Source organism: Lactuca virosa, chromosome 5, assembly GCF_052849685.1.
Source record: "Lactuca virosa cultivar CGN04683 chromosome 5, Lactuca_virosa_CGN04683_v6, whole genome shotgun sequence".
In the NCBI taxonomy this organism is placed as follows: domain Eukaryota; kingdom Viridiplantae; phylum Streptophyta; class Magnoliopsida; order Asterales; family Asteraceae; genus Lactuca; species Lactuca virosa.
The window spans coordinates 460349776-460365227 of record NC_136430.1 but is presented as its reverse complement, the minus strand read 5'-3'; the positions used below and the strand labels follow the sequence as shown (position 1 = coordinate 460365227).

General features: G+C 40.7%; 1 non-coding gene across 1 annotated transcript; it reads left to right on the top strand.

Moving 5' to 3' along the window:
• Positions 1-1472: 1472 nt before the first annotated feature.
• Positions 1473-1579, top strand: LOC145117921 (small nucleolar RNA R71). Its single transcript, XR_013712913.1, has one exon. It is a non-coding gene; the product is annotated as a small nucleolar RNA R71 (small nucleolar RNA).
• The last annotated feature ends 13873 nt before the right edge of the window (positions 1580-15452 follow it).

The following is a 15452-nucleotide window of genomic DNA, read 5'->3' as shown; positions in this document are numbered from 1 at the left end:
TCTACTTGTTTCCAAGTTTCTAGTAGGCTATAACTTAGCTTCTAACTACTAAAGCTAACATGTGTCGTGCCTATGTGTGCAACTAAGTTTATTCAAGTCTAGAACCGACTCGAATTTTGACGGTTATCACATGGGCCTTGGTTCTGGAAGGTTTAACTTCTTAAAAAATGAATAGGGCATAAGATTGACACTAGCTCCCGAATCGGCCAATGCATAACTTGTAGCCAAATTCACGAATTGACATGGCAAACTTAAACTTCTCGGGTCCCCCATATTCTTTGGTAGTTTGTTCAACATTGCGGCTGAGCAATTCTCGTTCAGTATCTCTTTACATGCCTCCTCCATCTTCTTTCTATTAGTGAGAAGATCCTTCAAAAACTTAGCATATTTTGGCATCTGGGCCACCGCCTCAATGAATGGAATGTTGATTTGGAGTGCCTTGATATGCTCCAGGAACTTCTTATAATCTTCAACTTTTGTGTCTTATGTAGCTCGACTCGGGAATGGCAATGGAGGATGATATGGTTTAACCGGAGGGGTTTTATTTTCTATAACTGATGAACACGCCGTGGTATTGTCTTCACCGTGTTGTGTTTGATCTTCAGAATGCGTTTTTCGGTTTCCTTCTTCTACTTCCAGCACAACTTCTGGATTTTCATTCGGGATTGGGGGTCAAAGGAACGACAATTTTCCCACTCCTTGTTGTCACTACATTTATATGTGCCACCCTCGGATTTTGCTCGGTGTTGCTTGGAAGTCCGCCCGGTGACCGTTCATTGAATTGTTTAGCAAGTTGTCCAAGTTGTTTCTCGATGTTGAGGATTGAAGCTTGTTGATTCCTCATTAGGGCTTGCTTATCTCTCATCAAAGCTTATTGCTTTCGTATTGTTGCATCGGTTTCATCATGCCTCTTTTCTGAAGCGGCTGCAAAACGGGTGAACATTGCTTCAAGATCCGTCTTCTTTTCGGGCACCAGTTCTTCTTTTTGATAGTACCCTATTGCCTTTTGCTTGAACTTCTCCTCCTTGGCCTTCTTGTACTCATTATATGGTAGCCATTCCTTTTTGGGTTTCCGCCAATCTTCATCGTAACGATCCCCAATTGAAAAACACACTTGAGCCTTCGGGTTTCCATTCTCATCAAGGTCACAATCCTTTGTTAGATGTGGACTGATACAGTTATCACATCCCACACAAATGACATGGATGGATTGTTCCATCTTTGTCATCTTACGATCAATGTTATCCAACTTGTCCATTACTGCTGCCATATCAAATGAAGCTGCATTCGTCGTCCCTCAAGTTGTGTCATTTCGAGGATTATGATATTCTCTTGAGTGTTTAGAGAATTATTCAATCAAGCCCTTTATTACAGCTGGTGCTTTCTTCGTCAGTGGTCCTTGAGAATCAAGGAGCTACCTGGTTGTGAAATTTACCCCATCATAGAAAATGGAGACCTCCTGTTGCACATTGATGTCATTCTGGGGGCAAATTCTCAGTAAGCCCTTGTATCTCTCTCATGCCTCATAACATGATTCACCTCTTAGTTGTTCAAAATTAGCAATTTATTTCTTTAACTTTGCGACTTTTTATGGTGGGCAAAATTGTTGTATGAACTCTTTATGCATCTTTGGGCATGTTGTTATTGATCCTGGAGGGAGTGCCTTCAACCAATCCTTTGCGGCTTCCTTGAATGTAACTGGTAGCATGCTTAGTAGCACAGTATCGCGTGGCACATTTGGAATGTTGAAGTGGTCAACTATGCCGTTGACCTCGTCAATATGCTTGTAGGCATCCTCGTGATCCTTCCCGTAGAATGGGATGTCCTTCAGTTGGGCGAGTATGTGAACCTTCAACTTAAAGTTTGCTGTTTCTGGAATCGAAGTTTGCACAAGACCTAGCTCAGCATCGTCATGCATACGCTTTTTGTACTCCTCTATTGATACATCTACAATCTCCACCATCACTACTTCTGACTCGGTGTAACACCCATAAAATTCGAGCAAATTTAAAACTTTTTAAATCAGTTGAAATCATTCAATTATTACAATTTGTTTTCAAAAGTTTATACATCAGAGTTCCCAGAAATCATAATCGTCAATCGAGGAAGTGTACGGTCACGCCTTCGCATACCCGCGGCCATCCGCTGAACCTGAAACAATAAACTGAAACTGTAAGCCCGAAAGCTTAGTGAGTTACCCCCAAAATACCAACCTCATATAACCATAATCATATCATATCAACAAATACAGAACAACACGCATAATGAGCCATCAGTCTGACTGGACCGAATTCCGGTCCTCAGTCTATCTGGACCGCTCTCCAAACCCTCGGCACGTCTGGACCGCCCTCCACGGGGACTTCAGCCTATTCGGACCGCTCGCTGGGCCTTCGGCCTGACTAGATTTGCCCGGCCCGGGCCTGCAGTCTACCCGGTCCGCCCAGGGTGTCTTCGCCTACTGCACACAAAAGGACCTGCCTCAACCCTTTCCCCAACCAATAAACATGTGCACATAAATATCATAAGCTAGCATACAATAACAGATAGTCATACAGATCTAACAGATCACTAACATGGCAACCATCCTACAACCAGGATATCAATCTAACAGATTACTAGCATAGCAACCATCCTAAACCAGGATGAAATCTAACATAGCAACCATCCTAAACCAGGATGAAAATCATAAAGGGCCGACCTCGGTGCCGTAGACCTTGTTGATATAGTGAGGAGAACTCACCTTGCAATGCCGGACTGAACCACAAAATCACGCTCCCGAAACACTGCCCCAAACTCCCACACCTATAACCATTAATGATCCAATTCATAAATACCCGCTTACCAATTATCCTCAAAAGTCAAAACGGTCAACCCTTGGTCAAAGTCAAAGTCAACTATCAAGGTCAACAGTCCATGTTGACCTCAACTCGTCGAGTACCCTCAGCTACTCGCCGAGTTCCTTGCATAACTTGCCAACTCGCCGAGTTACCATGCCACTCGCCGATCCCAAGGCAACCTTGTAACGAATAAAAATTTCAACCAATTTAAAACATTTTATTTCATTCAAAAACCATTACGTTCATACATCTTGTTTTCAAAACAGTTTAAATATCAGAGTATTTCCCCAGAACCCTATCGCATAAAACATAAACATGAGGAGCGGTACGATCACGCCTTCGCCTTGCCACGATCTCCTGAAGCACCTGAAACAATAAACCACAACTGTAACCCGAAAGCTTAGTGAGTTTCCCCCAAAGTAACCATACACACACAAACATACACATACAGCAAAGAACAACATACTACGGGTCCATTCAACCTTCCGGTTGGAATACCCCCGGCCCTCAACCATCGGGTTGGAATGCCTACATAACGCGAGCCCAATCATCCTACCGGGATGGAATACTCTCGGCCCACAACCATCAGGTTGGAATGCCCAAACACCTATACATACAACAATAGCTACTATGGGTCTAATCATCCCTTAGGATGGAATACCCCAGGCCCCTCAACCATCGGGTTGGAATGCCAACATACTATGAGTCCAATCATCCTACCGGGATGGAATACTTCTGGCCCACAACCATCGGGTTGGAATGCCTCACTTCCTATACATACAGTAACTACTACTACTATTATGGGTCCAATCATCCCTTGGGATGGAATACCCCAGGCCCCTCAACCATCGGGTTGGAATGCCAAACTACTATGAGTCCAATCATCCTACCGGGATGGAATACTCCTGGCCCACAACCATCGGGTTGGAATGCCAATCTACTCTAGCAGACATGCACACATATCAGGCAACCACATAACACTCTACAGAACTAGCACACTAGGGCCCTATCATCCTACCGGGATGGAATACCCTCTACCACTGCTCAACATACATAACCCGCATGTATCCTCCTACCAGCGTACATAATGCAAGACCCACTACCGGTCTATAAATAATCACTACCCAACTACCAGGGCGTTGATCCAACAGAACTAGCCATCATACAACTATCCATCTCTCTAGGATACTAGGCAAAAGACATACTCTCATATCACTATCTTATCCACCAGAATACTAGCAAGCATATCATCACATAATATAACAAGCTCTAACAACAATTCAAAGGGCCGGCCTTGGTGCCTTAGACCTTTGAGTACAGTGAGGAAAACTCACCTTGCCACTGCCGAAATCCTGCAAATCTCTGACTGCTGATTCACCGGGAATCCCCACTATCACATGCAAAAATCATCTCATTATACACTATCATGACTTTCTAGGCCAAGGGCCCACAACACTCATTAAGTCCATCATCCTCTTATTGGGCCAAGACCCAAAACCAAATCCTCATGCAAAGCCCAATATTGGCCCAATTTACTAAATTGGGCCCACCTCACCAAATGGGCCTAGATCCAAGGTCCATAATAATTATTGGGTCTAAATTACTCCATCCATAATGTTCAGTCACGGACCAAGCCCCACCAGCCCATAAACAGCCCAATCACTTAAGGCCCAAAATCAAAAACCCAACAGAGGGAGTACGCTGGGCGTACCCCTCTTGGTACGCTGGGCGTACTTCGATGCTCGCGGACTGGAAACGGGACACTGACCTACTACGCTGGGCGTAATCTTGCTGACTAAAATTCCTCATAAGTTCTTAATGGCTTAAGCTCTTAAGCCCAAACTTCAGATCCATCGACCAAACATGCCTAGGATTCATAAAGTCTCAAACTTTATTACTTGGGACGTCCATAAAGCTCTTAACTCAAGGTCTTAACCCAATAAGACCTTCCTACTTCTTACATGGGACAACCAAAGCCATTGGGACCTCATTTTTCTTACTCAAGACCTCTCCAATGGTCTGAAAGGACAGCTCATCTTAACCAAAACACATCATGCATCAAGATGTGGGTTTTTGGGACAAGAATGGTGTCAAAACTTCACCATACATAGATCTACAAAAAATAGATGTCAAGCAAGAAGCTTTATACCTCAAAAGGGCTCCAGAAGATGATGCCTTCCCAGATCTACGAGCTCCAGCCACCCAACTCCTTCCTTGACAACTTCTTCTTTCTTCTCCTAGGCTCTCCTTTGCCAAACCAAGCTCCCCAAGGTCAAATATCCACAACCATGGAAGAAAACGGCTACTTAGGGTTTCTCAGAGTAAGAGGGCAGATATGGAGGCTAGGGTTGGAACCATAATGTTCCTTATATAGTGGCTGGCCCTAAAATTAGGGTTTCTGGACACTGGACATACGCTGGGCGTACGTCGAGGAACTCCGCGTTTCATTTACTGTATTACGCTGGGCGTAACCCAGCCTACGCTGGGCGTACCCACGCGTGTCCCAAGCATGCATGGCCTTTCTTTGACAACTTTTCCATTAAGTGCCATAAGTGTCAATATCTTCAAAGTGCCATAACTCCATTATTCTAAGTCCGTTTCCGACGAACTTTACATCCACGGAAAGGTGGCGAGAAGCCCTACGCTTCTAGCAACACACCTCGACCCGAAGCCTTCTCGAATAAAACCCATTGCCCATAAAAAGACCGAAACGCCCTTACTCTTGATCTCGGGAATTCCATAAATAATTACTCTTAGAACGGGGCGTTACAAACCTTCATCGGACTCGTCGCGTTGTTCATCCAACCCGTCGAGTCTACCATGCGACTCGCCGAGTCCCTTAAGTCCTTCATCCATACAAATGCTTTTTAAGCCATGCTACGGCTCCATACTGCAGATCCAACTTCCCAAGGCATGCTTATCACGTACAGTTGCAAACTTTACATGAATGCAAGGCTTTAATGACTCATAATGCCAAAACCAAGCTTGAAATGGGGTTTTACACTTAAGGAGGGGCTCATACTTGCCAAAGCTGATAGCCTTATGGACTTACAAATCAAAGAGAGTTCAGATCTGAAGTTACAACTTCAGATCTGAGCTCATACCCAAGAATAGCTTCATAACCAAGCCAAGAAGCCCTAAACTTCATCCAAAGAGATCTAGAAAGGAATGAGGCCAAGATCATGAATTGATACCTCAAATGAAGCTAGCTGAGATAGACTTCAGACCCACAAATGTTCTTGCCTCCAACTTCTTGATCTTCAAGCTTCTTGCATCAAGGTCTTCTTTCCAAGCTTGAAATTTACACTAATATGGAGCACACACACGAATTAGGGTTTCTGGACTCTCAAGAGGCTGCCAAGGAACTAAGGGAGGCTAATGATCCCTTAACTAGGGTGCCAAACCCCGGAAATTAGGGTTTCACCCTCCAGCTCCAACTCGTCGAGTCACTCTTCCAACTCGGCGAGTTGGTCACTTAAACACGTGGCCCAAACCCGTTGCTACTCGACGAGTCAGGAAACCAACTCGTCGAGTAGATCTTGAATTCATGAGAATTTATAACCATAAATTGGTATTCGAGAATCGGGGCGTTACACTCGGGTTCACTCTTCTATTCGGATTTGGGTGTTTTGGGCTTGTAATCCGCTGCCTCCTTGTCATGAGTTTTCTTGAAGCTTTCAAAATTGCTTGTTTCCCCGGTTTTTTTGTCCTTCTTTTTGCGAAAAGCCGATTCTGGATCCTCCAATGGTGGTACTAATGGAGATTTGGATATTCGGGTCATACACTAATTGAAACAAAACAGAAAATCACATGTAAACGAACAAAAGCGAAGAAAATGAAAACTGGAAGTACACCAAACACGGCGTGGTTAATAATGACCACGACGTGTTTGACTCAAAAATAGAACAAAAACGAACATAATTTTCTAACAGAAAACTAGTAACTTTATATGATAAAAATCTCACACAAAGGATCCATAACAATTAGCAAATAAATTTAACTATTATTGAATCATTATCCGGAAACGGAGCCAAAAACTTGACACGTGAAATATATACTAGTTTTAATCCTAACTAACTTAGACAAAAACCAACACATGATAGGCAGTGTACCTAATCGAATAATAGTTTAGTGAAAGTAAGTAAGGTATCGAACACAAGGAACAATAATAATAATTAAAACTACTACTAATGTTAACTAATTTAAACAATGATAAAAAAAGGGGGGTTTTCTCTAGTTTTACAAGACTAGAAACTTAAATAATCACTTAAACACTTTAGCAATGAATCAACTAACAACTAATTAAAGAACAAAAGACGATTTGAATAAAAAATATTAAAGAGACTTCCGTTTAGATGCGATTCACTTACTCGTATGGTTGATTTCGTGGAAAGTGCAATGGATTAATGTATCATCAATTACCGATTTTTAATGTGATTAGGTTCATGTTCACTACACTAATCCTTTAGCAACAAATCAATTCAAACAATGATCAATTGATTAGATTAATAAGTTTACTAGTATTAAGTTCGAATCATGCAAGACTTGTAATGGTGATTAATTCACTTGATTCATTAAATTAGCACATATATGGTTGGTCATCATATATAACTCACATGTCAATTTACTTATTCTCTTATTAATCCTAGGTTTTATTCAAAACACTAGTCTTACAATCTTGATGGTCACAAAACTATACGATTCAAGCAATCAAGAAAGATGTTCATACAATCTCAGTTAACTTAGTAATTAGCAGAAAAATAATTATCATTAACATATAAGGTTCTTTTAACAAACTAGCATGATGAATAATCAAATCAACACAATCCAAAACCATAAAATCAACACATAGTTGTAAGATCCTCTACTCTAAACGAAAGTAGGGTTTTTTAGCCCATAACTTTAGCAAATACAATCATAAAAATGAAATTCAACATTGTAAACATGATGTAAACAAAGGAATTATGTAAAGTGAAGATGATTTGCCTTATAAATCTTCAAAAACAAGCTTCCAATCGAATTTTGCGATCCACGGGTCCTAAGGGATGTCTCTGGCCTCCAAAAGTCGATAAAAACTTCAGGGTTTCGAAGAGAAACGATCCATATATAGATTCTGAAAAACGGTGAAGCACGACGTGTTTTGACACCAACACGCCGTGTTCTTCATTAAAAACGCATATCCGGCAAGGCAATATTTCATCGCGAATCTTCAACACAACATGTCGTGTTTAATGTAAACACGCCGTGTTCTTCTTAAATTTCTTCTTCTTCTTGAGATTCCAAGATCCTAGCTTCCATTCACCAATTTCGCTTCCTTTTCCTTCCGAGCATGTCTTGGCTGCTGCAAAATAAATTTTCGACCAATTAAGTACCTTTTGTTCAATATTTGACACAAATGCAACACAAAATATTAAGATAATGCATGAATTATGTGACTAAATATGCACATATCACTCATCATAACAAAGTTCAATTTCTCCTTTCAGCAACACCATTAAGATGTGGTGTTCTTAGAGGATCCAATTGTGAAACTATTCCATAATATCTAAGACAATCGTTGAACTCGATACTAAGGTATTCTGCTCCCTTGTCGAATCGGAGAACCTTTATCTTCTTGCTCAGTTGATTCTCTACTTCATTTTGAAACTCTTTGAACTTTTCAAAAGTTTCTTACTTATGTTTAATCAGTGATGCAATCATCAACAAATGCAAAAATGTCAATAGTTGTGTTAAGAAACTCGAAACAATGTGGGGATCATCTATGTTTTTTAATCTTATATATATATATATATATATATATATATATATATATATATATATCGTCTCTAAAATATTTACCCTTTTTTGTATTTTTTTTAAAATGAATGTAATAGATGTACCTAATGAGCTCAAGGGGAAGCATGCTACATTGAGGGATTTTATTGAGAAACTTACAATTATTGAAGTGTATTATCACTAATTTCCATAGTTATGTTTCTTTGCTTCTTTCATATTTTATTAGGAAGGGAAACCGAGGATGATTTTGTTAACTTGACATGGGAAGACAGGGTTGTAACTGTAGAGTGTCTCAACAAAAAGTATAGCAATTAACAATATTTTTTCTTAAAGGGGTAAATGACATGAAATAACATTTTACATTACTTTTTTTTACCAATACAAGCCATGCATTTTATTTTTTTATTCGTAATAGCAATGCATTTACTTTTACTTACCCGTAATGGCAACATAATTACATTTTGACATTTTTACTGATAATAACAATATGTAACCTATATTAGCAACATACTTACATTTCTTTACACATTATAACAACACACTTACAAATCCTTACCCAATTACACATAATAACAATATACTTATATTTCTTCACTTATGATAGCATTATATGAAAAAATAAAGTACATTGCTTATATTGGTGGCGAAATGTAAGAAAGTTGTCATCAATGGACAAAAAAGGTAAAAAAAATGGTTCATGGGACTGAAACGTTAAGTTTAAGGGACATAATCTTGTAATGTTTAGCATACCATAAGAATGAAAACTACAACCGAGTGAAAATTGTTTTATATTGTATGATATTGCTATAATTGTTGGCTCAAACCCTAATTTTGAAGGTTTGAGATGTATTTAAACACCTCAAGTACCAGGTGTTGGCCTCATTTCCAGCCTCCATAGCTCCTAAAACCCTAATCTCGAAACCCTAAAGCCTCCAAGAGTGTTGTGAGCTCATTGTTTGTGTTTTGGTGTGTGTTTGAAGCTCATTCAAGGAAGAGAAACTTGGTGCGAGGTGGTGGTTCAAGTAGGAGCTTATAGATCTTGGTTCTCTGCTCTATTTCCAGCCCATTTGAGGTATAAAGCTCTAACCTTGCTCATTAGAAGCTTAGATCTAAGTCTTAATGGATTTTAGTCCCTTTTTGGTCCCATAGTTGAGGTCTAGTAGTTTGTGATCATTCTAGAAGCTTTGAGTTGCTCCTCTTGGTGTTTCTGAGGTTCTAGATTCATAAAGTTTGCATCTTTAGAGTTGTATAAACCCCATGCATGAGATTTACCCCTTTTTATGGAAGTTAAATGCTATATCTTGAAGTTGGTACCTTTTGGGGCATGCAAAGTCACCAAGTCAATGACTTTATGGCCCTAGATGTTCTTTAGGACTTGGATCTATGTTTTGGTCGTGTGGCTTTAAGAATTAAGTGCTTAATAATCATTTTTGGGAGTCAGCGTGCGAACACCCGATGTTGGGTCGAGGAATGCTCAGCTTTCCGGCTAAGGTTCGCGATCTATTGGCTGGTGACGAACGCCTAACGTTCAATCCATCAGTGGGCTTTTTCCTTGGGCCATCTTTTGGACTCTTGAGCTTTGGGCTTGGTTTGGGTGCTGTTCGTTGGGCTTAGTTTGGACTGAAGGCTTCCCTTGTAGTGTTGGACTTCTTGTTTGGGCTTGTCTTGTTGGGCTTGCCTTGTTGGGCCTAGGATTGTATTTAGGGCCTTAGTGAGCCTAATGGGCTTGGGCCATTGTTGGGACTGGTTAGTTGGGCCATTTGTGGGCCTAGTGTTTGAATCTAGCCATAGTTATTTACTAAGTTTAGCTTTGGGTTTGGCTCAGTGTTAGGAACCGATTCGCAACAATCGCAACATTCGTAGGATTTCTCTATCTTTGAGGTGAGTCTTTTCATCATACCCATGGGTCGAAGGCACCAATGTCGGCCCATTATTTGATATGTAGTAATTAGTTGATATGCAATTGTATGCTTTGTGGTATGGATTGTTTTATGTGAAGACCATAGGAGGGAGCCCATGACACCTGGATATCAGACCACAGGGGGAGCCCATGACATTCCAAGTAAAGACCACGGGGGAGCCCATGGCACTTGGTTATTAGACCATGGGGGAGCCCATGGCATTCCAAGTAAAACCATGGAGGGAGTCCATGGCAATTCATATATGCCTTTCTATTTCATGGTTTTTATGTGACTATATGTGTTGTGTATTTTGGGAAACTCACTAGGCGTTTGCTTACAGTTTGTTGGGTGTTTCAGGTACTTTTGACTCTAAGGGAAAGGGTCCGGCTTGATGGCGCAACGTGCACTCTCCAGTATTCCGCACTAGTTGTTCTGGATACTCTAATCTTTTGAAAAATGTATTATGTAATGGAATTTGTGGGAAACAAATATGGATATTATTTCTAGTTAATAAATGAAAAATTTTACCTAAGTTTTTGGGCTATTACAAATAGGATGTATGCGTATTATAGTGTGTGCTGTTAGGGTTGTTGTGATTATCTTCTAAGACAAATACGGGTAGGTGCAGAAGGTAGTATGGGCCTATACTACTGGAAGCACATGACTTGTATGCATAGCAAGGATTTTTGAGTGTTACAGCTGTAATGGAAAGTAAAATGATACAATAGAAAAAAGTTGGAAGTATGATGTTAAAATGTTATAATTTGAGTTCACATTAAATAATAACTTTTTTATCAAGAAACATGTTCACCAAACAGACATTAAGCTAGTTTTATTGGTCGAAAAGTGTCGGTGTCATAAAATCAACCCATGTCATAAGACATTAAATGTGATAGATATTACCAAATTACAAAAATAAAATTGTCCAATAATTACTGAAATTAAACAACCAATCACTCAAGTAATTATCGAAAATCCTGAATTTCACATTATTTACAATTATAACAAAATAAAAAATAAAATGAGAAATATAGAAAATTTAGGGGGAAATTCGAAACTAGACTCCAAATCAGTGAAATAGAATCTGTTGGGTGGGGGCACATGTTGAAAGTTTCAAGCCCATATAAGTTGGACCTCACAAGGCTATCCAGAGTGGGGAAGTGATGGAGGCGCATGATGTGTGTTATGCGCGTGAACACCACCCTCAGATGGCGTTATGAGGCGTGGTTGTGATTAATTGTGAGTTGTTTGATGCTTGATTACACTCCTTTTTCTTTGGTTTTCCCTCCTAATGGTCACAAAACCGCTTGCATAAAAAAATTAAAATCTAAACTGTTATAAATAGTAATTGTAACACCCGAAATCTTGAAGAAAAATTGTTGAGAATAGACCTATTTCAAGGTGAACTCGGCGAGTTGGAGGGACCAACTCAACATGTTCAAGATGGAAGAATCGCAAGGTTTTAATGAACCAACACGACGAGTTGAGATGCCTCAACTCGGCGAATTGGTGGCTGGGAAGGAAACCTTAATTTCTAGGGTGTTGCACCCTATTTAAAGACCTTAAGTTCCTTTGGCTGGCCTCCTTATCAGCCTCCATTGTTATCAAAACCCTAAATCAAGTTGTAGCCTCCATTGTCAAGCATTTGAGCCTTGAAAGGAAGTTTGGTGTCCATTTTGTACACTGTGAAGGAGTTAGAAGATCTTGAAGTTTCTAAGCTTGGAGTAGAGGCCTTGGATCCAAAATCATTATCCATTTTGCAAGGAGTTGAGGTATCAAGCTCTTATCTTGATGGCTAGATGCTTAGATCTTTCTTTTTGGGTTAATTGTTATGTTTGAGTCATGGGTTGGATGGATGTTGGGTTTAGGACGACCCAAATCCCAATTCTTTCAGATCTAGGGTTTTCATGGACCCGTTTGGCATAAAGGTGCCAACTTTATGGATTAAAGGGTTTTATACATTCTTTAAGTCCCTTATTAAGCCCTTTTTGAGCATTCGAGCATCTCCTTGTCATGTGTGAGCGTAAAGTTGGAAACTTTATGTGGTCTTTCAGCTCTAGGGTATCAGATCTACAATTTGGGGCTTTGTCTTTGAGTATTAAGTGTTTAATGTTTAAGCCCTCATCCTTTTAAGTCTAGGGTTTGGGACTTGTACCCATTTTGGTGGTTCCTAGGGGTAAAGTTAGAAACTTTACCCTTCTAGATCTCATAATTGGTCGAGATCTGAGTTGTGAAGCTCTTGGAGTCATTAATGTCGGTTTAATGTATTAAGATGTGGGTTTCTGGCGAACTCGGTGAGTTCATGGATAAACTCGATGAGTTGGCTCGGTTTTTCCCTGACTTTGCAGATTGATAGAGGAACACGACAAGTTGAAGGGCAACTCGGTGAGTTGGGTCAACTCAGGCCGTTGACCTTGACTTTTGACCTTGTCTTTGACCAAGTTGTTCTAAGGATGTACTTGAGGTAATCAAAAGTGTAATTAAGAAAATTATGGGCTTAGGATAAGACCCATATGGGGTCGGGCCCAATTTGGAAAATTGGGCCACTAGTGGGCCTTTGTGGATCTTTTGGTTAATGGAATTGGGCCTCAGTTTTGGTTCATGTTGGGTCAGGGTTAAAATAGTCATTTTACCCTAAGTATGGATGGTGGGCCTTAGGATGAAACCCAATTGCTAATTGGGTGTTATTTTGATCTGATAGATCGGAGGTGTCGTCGGGGCAACAACTAAGGATTCTTGCAGTGAACTTCAGTATTCGAGGTGAGTCTTCCTCACTGTACTTGCGGGTCGAAGGCACTAATTACGGCCCATTGGATTGATATCCTGTTATGCATGTTGCTATGTTGTTATGTCCTGTTAGATCGGTATCCTGGTAGATAGGATGATTCTATGCTCAGTGATCTGTTATATCTGTTTGACTGGTTGTAGACTGTTATATGATTATCTGTTATATGTGCACATGTGTGATTAGTGGTTGAGGCTTCTCTGCTTTGTGCGTAAGCCAATAGGCCTGGGGTATTCCAACCTGATGGTTGATTGGACCCATAGTATGTTGGCATTCCAACCCGATGGTTGAGGGGCCTGGGGTATTCCAACCCGATGGTTGATTGGACCCATAGTATGTTGGCATTCCAACCCGATGGTTGAGGGGCCTGTGGTATTCCAACCCGATGGTTGATTGGACCCATAGTATGTTGGCATTCCAACCTAATGGTTGAGGGGCCTGGGGTATTCCAACCAGATGGTTGACTGGACCCGTAGTATGTTGGCATTCCAAACCGATGGTTGAGGGGTCTGGGATATTCCAACTCGATGGTTGATTGGACCCATAGTACGTTGGCATTCCAACCCACTGGTTGAGGGGCCTGGGGTATTCCATCCCGATGATGATTGGACCCATAGTATGTTGTTTTTCGTATATGTTATCTGTTTTGTGTTGGTACTTTGGGGAAACTCACTAAGCTTCGTGCTTATAATTTTGGTTTATGGTTTCAGGTACTTCAGTGGATCTTGTCAGGTTGTAGGCGTGACCGTACACATCCTTGCGTTTTGGACTTATGATTTCTGGGAAACTCTGATAATGTGAATGTTTTGAAAACTATGTTGAAAGCGATTCTGATTTTTAAATAATGTTTTGGGAACAATGGTTTTTGTAAACACTTCTTTAGAAAAAGGGTTGTTTTGAAAAGTTTAAATTTTATGGATGTTACAGTAATACCAGCCCCTTTTTTTGTTACATTTCACACGCTACTCTATTATTTACAATCTTGCTTCTATTTCTTTTCTGCCTATGGATCAATACTCAAACACCCCAAACACACCAAATGTAACATTCATAAAATTTCAAGAAAATTTAAACTTTTCCAAACCAACCAAAATCATAATTGTTTACATTGTAGTTTTCAAAACATGTTCATCATCAGAGTTATTCCCAAAATCACAAAACGTAACATGAGGAGGTGCACGATCAATCATTTGCCTTCCCACGATTATCTGAGGTACCTGAAACATAACCCAAAACTGTAAGCCCAACGCTTAGTGATTTTCCCCATAATACCACCACAACACATAATCATAGATATCACAACAACAACATGCATACAAAACCTTCAGCATGTCTGGACCGCCGCACCGGGCCTTTAGCCTGTCTGGACCGTTCTCCGGGCCTTCGGCCTGACTGGTCCGCCTCACAGGCCTTCAGTTTATCCGGGCCTCCCTGGGTCTGTTGGCCTTCTACACACAACAAGATCGCCTCAACCCAACCATCCCTCACATATCCACATATAACATAATCAAACATATCTAGCATATACAGGCAGTCATACAAGTCTAACAGATCACTATAGCATAACACATCCTATCTACCAGGATGCCAATCTAACAGATCGCTACAACATAGCAAGCATATAATAACCAGGATACCAATCCAAAGGGGCCGGCCTTGGTGACTTTGACCCGAGAGTATAGTGAGGACAACTCACCTCACACTGACGAACCGTACAAAAAACCTCCAGCTGTTGTCCCACTAAAATCCTGAACTATCATAACAAATAAACATCTAATTAATAATTGGATTACCATCCCTGACTAATAACCCAAACTTAGGGTAAATGGCCACTTCACCCTATCCATAATTAGGCCAAGACCCAGGCCAAAGTCTTGATCCAAGAAGCCCACAGTTATACAAGGCCCATCATTAGCCCAATTTTCCAAATTGGGCCCAAACTCCTTATTGGGCCTTATCCTAAGGTCCAACTCTTCACTTGGACCAAAACACTCATACTTAGATAGAACAATAAGGGCCCAAGCATTCAAGCCCAAAAGGTGGCCCAAAACTTGAAGCCCAAAGTCCGAAATCCAACAGAAGGTGTACGCGGGGCGTACTCCGAACCTCGCATTGACCCACATCGGGGTGGCTGACCGAGTACGCGGTACGTAC